Raw genomic sequence first — 7,812 nt, 5'->3', positions numbered from 1 at the left:
CTTTCACCATACACAAAGATAAACTCAAAATGGATGAAAGATCTAAATGTGAGACAAGATTCCATCAAAATCCTAGAGAAGAACACAGGCAACACCCTTTTTGAACTCGGCCACAGTAACTTCTTGCAAGATACATCCACGAAGGCAAAAGAAACAAAAGCAAAAATGAACTATTGGGACTTCATCAAGATAAGAAGCTTTTGCACAGCAAAGGATACAGTCAACAAAACTCAAAGACAACCTACAGAATGGGAGAAGATATTTGCAAATGACATATCAGATAAAGGGCTAGTTTCCAAGATCTATAAAGAACTTATTAAACTCAACACCAAAGAAACAAACAATCCAATCATGAAATGGGCAAAAGACATGAAGAGAAATCTCACAGAGGAAGACATAGACATGGCCAACATGCATATGAGAAAATGCTCTGCATCACTTGCCATCAGGGAAATACAAATCAAAACCACAATGAGATACCACCAATGAGAATGGGGCAAATTAACAAGGCAGGAAACAACAAATGTTGGAGGGGATGCGGAGAAAAGGGAACCCTCTTACACTGTTGGTGGGAATGTGAACTGGTGCAGCCACTCTGGAAAACTGTGTGGAGGTTCCTCAAAGAGTTAAAAATAGACCTGCCCTACGACCCAGCAATTGCACTGTCGGGGATTTACCCCAAAGATACAGATGCAGTGAAACGCCGGGACACCTGCACCCCGAAGTTTATAGCAGCAATGGCCACGATAGCCAAACTGTGGAAGGAGCCTCAGTGTCCAACGAAAGATGAATGGATAAAGAAGATGTGGTTTATGTATACAATGGAATATTACTCAGCTATTAGAAATGACAAATACCCACCATTTGCTTCAACGTGGATGGAACTGGAGGGTATTATGCTGAGTGAAGTAAGTCAGTCGGAGAAGGACAAACATTATATGTTCTCATTCATTTGGGGAATATAAATAATAGTGAAAGGGAATATGAGGGAAGGGAGAAGAAATGTGTGGGAAATATCAGAAAGGGAGACAGAACGTAAAGACTGCTAACTCTGGGAAACGAACTAGGGGTGATAGAAGGGGAGGAGGGCGGGGGGTGGGAGTGAATGGGTGACGGGCACTGGGGGTTATTCTGTATGTTAGTAAATTGAACACCAATAAAAAATAAATTAAAAAAACTGCAAAAAAAAAGAAATTTTGGAGAAATAATAGTTGAAAACTCCAATTTGGTAAAAGACATGCATTTTTCAGATTAAAAAACCTCAATAAAACCCAAACATGTTGGAATGCCTGGGTGGCTCAATGGTTGAGCATCTGCCTTTGTTTGGTTCAGATCATGATCCTGGGGTCCTGGGATTGAGTCCCATATCAGGCTCCCCTTAGGAAGCCTGCTTCTCCCTCTGCCTGGTTCTCTGCCTCTCTCTGTGTGTCTCTCATGAATAAATAAATAAAAACTTTATTATTTTTTATTTTTTTAAAGATTTTATTTATTTATTCATCAGAGACACAGAGAGAGAAACAGAGACACAGGGAGAGAGAGAAGCAGGCTCCATGCAAGAAGCCTGATATGGGACTTCATCCCAGAACTCTGGGATCACGCCCTGAGCCAAAGGCAGATGCTCAACTGCTGAGCCACCCAGGCGTCCCTAAATAAAATCTTAAAAAAAAAAACAAAAACGTGTTAAAAATCAAAGAAAATTACCAGACTTAACATAGTTAAACTATAAAAGACCAAGTAAAAATTTTAAATGCTTAAAAGTGTGTAGAAAAAAAAATACGCTTTAAAAAGCTTTGGACAACAATGTTTCACATCACTGCATATTTCTGATTAGAAACCATGTATGTGAGAGGACAATGGAACAACATCTTAAATGTGCAGAAAGAGATGAATTGTCAATCCAGGAAAACAACTAAAAAATGAAGACAAAAATAGACATTTTCAGATGAAAACTAAGAGAATTTATCACAGCAGACTTACTCTAAAAGAAAGGTTGAGAAATGATCACAGATGAAAAATCTCAGGAAGAAAAGCAGAGCAATAGAAATGGTAAATATTTAACTATATATAATACAGTATTTCCCTTTTTATTCCCCTTTTAAGTTCTTTAACATATGCATGATGGTTGAATAAAAGATCATAATGTTGTCTGGTATGATTTTTCAGTGTATGTAGATATAATACATATGACCATTATAACATAAAGGGGGATGACGAAAGGACCTAGATAGTTGTAAGGCTTCTGTGTTTTTATTGTTTGTTTTTGTTTTTGTCTTAGTGCCAGGAATTTAAGCAGAGACCCAAGGTAAAATCAATTGATCTACACAGTAGTAAATGTAAAGCAATGATCTTGGCTTGAGCTATCTGGTTCAGTGATCTGGCAAAATGTCACACACAAGCTTGGTTGTTGCAAACAATGGTTTTCTCACTGTCACTTGTAGCATTGTAGAATCATACTAGAGGGAATGGAAAAAGTGAGCACCACTTCTTACCATGTTCTCCCTCACCCTCCTGGTCTCCCTTGGCCTCTGTGTTGGATCCTGCAGAGATCACTCACCAATCAGGCCAGGAAAGACCCAGCAGGGAGGGGCCAATCTGTCCTCCAACTATGGCCACACTTGCCTCCACAGCAGTATCTGTGGCTATAGCGTGGGCCCCTGTGCAGGAATCTGGCTCTGGCAATGGCAGCTGGAGAGGGTAATAGGACCTGTGGCTGAATGAAGGCAGTTGAGTGAATGAATGAATGGGTGAGCAGCAGGGGTCACTTGCAAAGAGACCAAGAATGATAAGTTAAACACTCATTCAGGCAGATGCTTTTGACATCTAACTCCCAAACCTGTCTGCTGCATGAGGGAGCCATCTCTCTTGGATGAGAAGTCAGTGGGGTGGGAGGCTATATTCTCACTAAGTCTTTGCAGGAGCCAGGGCTTCTAGGCACAAGGCTCCTGATTCTTCCTTCTCTCAACTACCCCCTCTACTCTCATTCTCACTTCTTGTGCTCCTCCTGCGCCTCCTCCTCTCCTCCCCCTCTTCTTCTCCTCCACCCCCTTCTTTGCTGCCTTGCTGTATTTTGATGTGTGTCTTGCCCTCTTGACTGTGTCATTCTCATAGTCTTAGCTGCCAGAGTCAGATGACTTCCTTTTTCTGTGCTTCTTTTTCTTCTTTCTTTTTCTAGAGTCCCTCATGGGGTCAAGCTTCTCAAGCTCTGCTGACTTTGCTTCTTCCTCTCTTCCTCATTAAATATCAGAGAATACCTGGTCCCTCCTGGCTGCATAAAATAATCCTTTGCAAAGTAGCTTTTACAGCCACACTTCTTGCAGGTAGTGTTCAGGAGAGCCTTGAGGGTGATCTGCCCAGTGTAATCCTGGAAGGACTGCCCCCACCTCTCTTCTTGTTTAGTGATAACATTGTTGGGGCTCAGGTTTTTTCTAGTCCCTTGATTGAGGATATCCTCTCATTTTTCATCCCTTGATAAATAAGCTTCACCCACACTTTGTCTCCAACATCTGCTATCTCAGAGGGCTTTTCCGTGTGACAAGATGACATGTGAGCTTGATGGTCCAGAGTTTGCTTCTGACTGTGGGATTTTGATAAAGGCTCCATAGTCTGTCACCATAGCAACCTGTCCTTGGAAAATAGTGTAGAGAGCAGGCAAGTTCTCAATGGTCTTGGGTCTTCCTGAATTTATCCTTAATGTTCTATGGCTTCTATTTCTCTTCTGCTAAAGGTAATTCAACCTTACCTTTAAGGTTCTGGGTCAACTCCGGGTCTCCCAAGACTTCTGTGTTTTTTGTCAATTCATAAAATATTAACTTGAAAAGTTATATACATGTATTTATCTGTACATATATACACATACATACATACGTATATAAAGTTTCCCAGAGCAACACTAAAACAAATAGAAAATAAAAAACCAAACCAAAATAGTAAAGCTAAAAAGACATATAAATAAAAATGAAACACTCAATGGGGATCCCTGGGTGGCTCAGCGGTTTAGCGCCTGCCTTTGGCCCAGGGCGCGATCCTGGAGTCCCGGGATCGAGTCCCACGCCGGGCTCCCGGCTTGGAGCCTGCTTCTCCCTCTCCCTCTGCCTGTGTCTCTGCCTCTCTCTCTCTATGTCTATCATAAATAAATAAAATATTTTTAAAAAATGAAATACTCAAAAATATAGAAACAACCCAAAAGAAGACAGAAAATGTGAAACATAGGAACAGAAAAAGGCAAACAAAATAATAAAATGGTAACCTAAATCAAACCATATCAATAATTAAATGTAAACTCTAAACACACTGAATAAAGACAATGTTTATCATACTGTTTACAAAAACGTGACCCAACTATATACTATCTTCAGGAAAATCACTTTAAATATAATGATATAGAGAGATTGAAAATAAAATGATAAAAAACATGCATATAAAGACATGAATCAGAAGATAGCTGAAGCAAGTGTTGCCATGAATGTGGAAAAGTGGAACTCAGGCAGCCCGGGTGGCTCAGTGGCATAGCGTCGCCTTCGGTCCCGGGTGTGGTCCTGGAGACCCAGGATCAAGTCCCACTCAGGCTCCCTGCATGGAATGGAGCCTGCTTCTCCCTCTGCCTGTGTCTGTGCCTCTCTCTCTCTCTCTCTCTCTCTGTGTGTCTCATGAATAAATAAATATTTTTTTTAAGTGGAACTCTTAAAAAAATAAAAAAATAAAAATAAAAATAAAAAAGTGGAACTCTTGTGCATGTAGAAATGGAAAATGGTACTGGTTCTGTGGAAAATGGGATGGCAATTCCTCAAAAATTAAACATAAATTTACAATTTGATTAATCAATTCCATTTCTGGGTATATAAACAAAAGAACTGAAAGCAGGGACTCAAACAGATATTTGTACACCAATGTTCATAGCAACATTATTCACAGCAGCCTATAAAGGTGGAAATAACCCCAAATGTCCATCAACGGATGAATGGATAAACAAATTGTGGTAAATACATACAATAGAATATTATTCAGCCTTTAAAAGGAATGAAATTCTGACACATGCTAAAATATGGATGAATCTTGAAGTCCTTATGCTAAATGAAGTAGGCCAGACACAAAAGGACAGATGTTGTACGATTCCACTTATATGAGGTACTTAGAATAGTCCAATCAGTAGAGAATGTATAACAGTGTTTACCATGAGCTAGGGGGAGGGAGGATGGAAAGTTACTGTTGTTGTTGTTATTAATATTTTATTTATTCATGAGAGACGCAGAGAGAGAGGCAGAGACACAAGCAGAGGGAGAAGCAGGCTTCCTGCAGGGAGCCAATGTGGGACTGGATCCCAGGACCCCAGGATCACAACCTGAGCCAAAGGTAGATAGATGCTCAACCACTGAGCCACCTAGGTGCCCCGGAAAATTGTTTAATGAGTATAGGTTTTTTATGAGATGATAAAAAAAGTTGAAGATCTATAGTAGTGCTGGTTGCACAACAGTGTGAATACACTTAAAACTATTGAATGGATGGATAGTAGGAACACTTGGGTGGCTCAGTTGGTTAAATGTCTGACTCTTAATTTCAGCCACGTTGGGCTCTGCACTGACTGTGGAGCCTGCTTAATATTCTCCTTCTCCCTCTCCCTCTTACCCATCCTGATCTTTTTCAAAAATAAAAAAAAAAGTAAATAGTAAATTTTATGCTATATATATTTTACCACAATAAAAATATAAATGATGTGATTACATTAATATCAGACAATCTAGACTATAGAATGAGGAAAATTAGTAGGGATAAAGTTGGATATTATACAATTATAGAGAATCAATCCACTAAGAAGACCTTATAATCCCAAATATGTTTTATTTAACAAAATAGCTACAAGATATATGAAGCAAAACTGATCAAAATTGAAAGGAGAAATAGATAAGTACATAATTAGAAATTGAAAGTAAAAGTAACACTAGCATTTTAAAAAATGAAATATTCCTAAAAGGGAGTCTCTTCAACAAATGGTGATGGGAAAATTGGACGGTCACATGTAGAAGAATGAAACTGGACCATTTTCTTACACTATACACAAAAAGAAACTAAAAATGGATGAAAGACCTAAATGCTATATAGGAATCTATCAAAATCCTAGAGGATTTTGACCTCTATGACCATGGCTGTAGCAACTTCTTGCTAGATATGACCCCAGAGGCAAGGGAAACAAATAAAAAATGAACTATTGAGACTTCATCAGAATAAAAAGCTTTTGCACAGCAAAGGAAACAATCAACAAAACTAAAAGGCAACCTACAGAATAGGAGAAGACATTTGCAAATGGCATATCTAATAAAGGGCTAGTATCCAAAATCTATAAAGAACTTATCAAACTCAACACCCAAAAAACAAATAATCCAGTCAAGAAATGGGCAGAAGACATGAACAGACATTTCTCCAAAGAAGACACACAAATGGCTAACAGACACATGAAAAAATGCTCAACATCACTCATCATCAGGGAAATACAAATCAAAACTACAATGAGAAGCCACCTCACACATGACAGAATTGCTAAAATTAACAACACAGGAAACAACAGCTGTTGAAGAGGATGCAGAGAAAGGGGAACTCTCCTACACTGTTGGTGGGAATGCCAACTGCTGCAGCCACTATATAAAACAGTATGGAGGTTCCTCAGAGTTAAAAACAGAACTACCCTATGACCCAGCAATTACGCTACTAGGTATTTATCCAAAGGATACAAAAATTGTGAATTGAAAGGGTACATGCACCCCAATATTTATAGCAGCAATGTCCACAATAGCCGAAATATAGAAAAACCCCAGATGTCCATTAACAGATGAATGGATAAAGAAGATGTGGTATACATGTATAATGGAATATTAGCCATAAAAAGAATGAAATCTTGCCATTTGCCATAATGTCGATGGATCTAGAAGGTATTGTGCTAAGCAAGATAAATCAGTCAGAGAAAGACTGATTCCACTCATAAGTAGAATTTAAAAAACAAAACAGATGAACAAAAGGGAATGGAAGGAAAAAATAATACAAAAAAAGAGAGGGAGGGGCAGCCCCGGTGGCGCAGCGGTTTAGCGCCGCCTGCAGATCAGGGCATGATCCTGGAGACCCTGGATCGAGTCCCACGTCAGGCTCTCTGCATGGAGCCTGCTTCTACCTCTGCCTGTGTCTCTGACTCTCATTCTCTCTCTGTGTCTCTATGAATAAATAAATAAATAAATCTTTAAAAAAAAAAGAGAGGGAGACAAACCATAAAAGACTCTTAACATAGGAAACAAATTGAAGATTGTGGGAGGGGAGGTGGATGGTGGGATGGAGTAGGTGGATGATGGGCATTAAGGAGAGTACTTGATGTAATGAGCACTGGGTATTATATGGAACTGAAGAATCATTAAATTCTACCCCTGACACTAATACTCTGTATGTTACATAAGTTGAATTTAAATAAAAATTTTAAATTAAATATTCATATGTAATTATGTAGCTACTCTGCCCATAAGGGAGGGAGCATAACTCCTCATTTTCTCATTTTGGGGTACACAGTGACTTCCCTTCCAAAGAGTGCAATATGGAATGGGAGAAAGAAGAGAAACTTTATAATGGAGAAACCTGACAAACCCTACCTCATCTGGATGATCAAGGTCAGCATCAATAGTCACAAATCATATTGATGGTGCATCTTTACTATGATGTGATAATGAGGCATTTTCTTCTGTGATAGGCTGAAATTAAAAAAAAAAACCTGCCAACCAAGACAAGGATATCCTTCAGAAATGAAAGAGAAATGACTTTCCCTCACAAGTGAAAACTGAA

At 39.1% G+C, this 7,812-nt stretch overlaps 1 pseudogene; it reads right to left on the bottom strand.

Annotated features, from left to right (window-relative positions):
• Nucleotides 1–2,927: 2,927 nt before the first annotated feature.
• Nucleotides 2,928–3,679, bottom strand: LOC144311297 (zinc finger CCHC domain-containing protein 17 pseudogene; annotated as a pseudogene).
• Nucleotides 3,680–7,812: the final 4,133 nt, after the last annotated feature.

Source organism: Canis aureus, chromosome 1 (genome assembly GCF_053574225.1).
Source record: "Canis aureus isolate CA01 chromosome 1, VMU_Caureus_v.1.0, whole genome shotgun sequence".
NCBI lineage: Eukaryota > Metazoa > Chordata > Mammalia > Carnivora > Canidae > Canis > Canis aureus.
The sequence above is the reverse complement of the archived record's forward strand: the minus strand, read 5'-3'. Positions and strand labels throughout refer to the sequence as shown.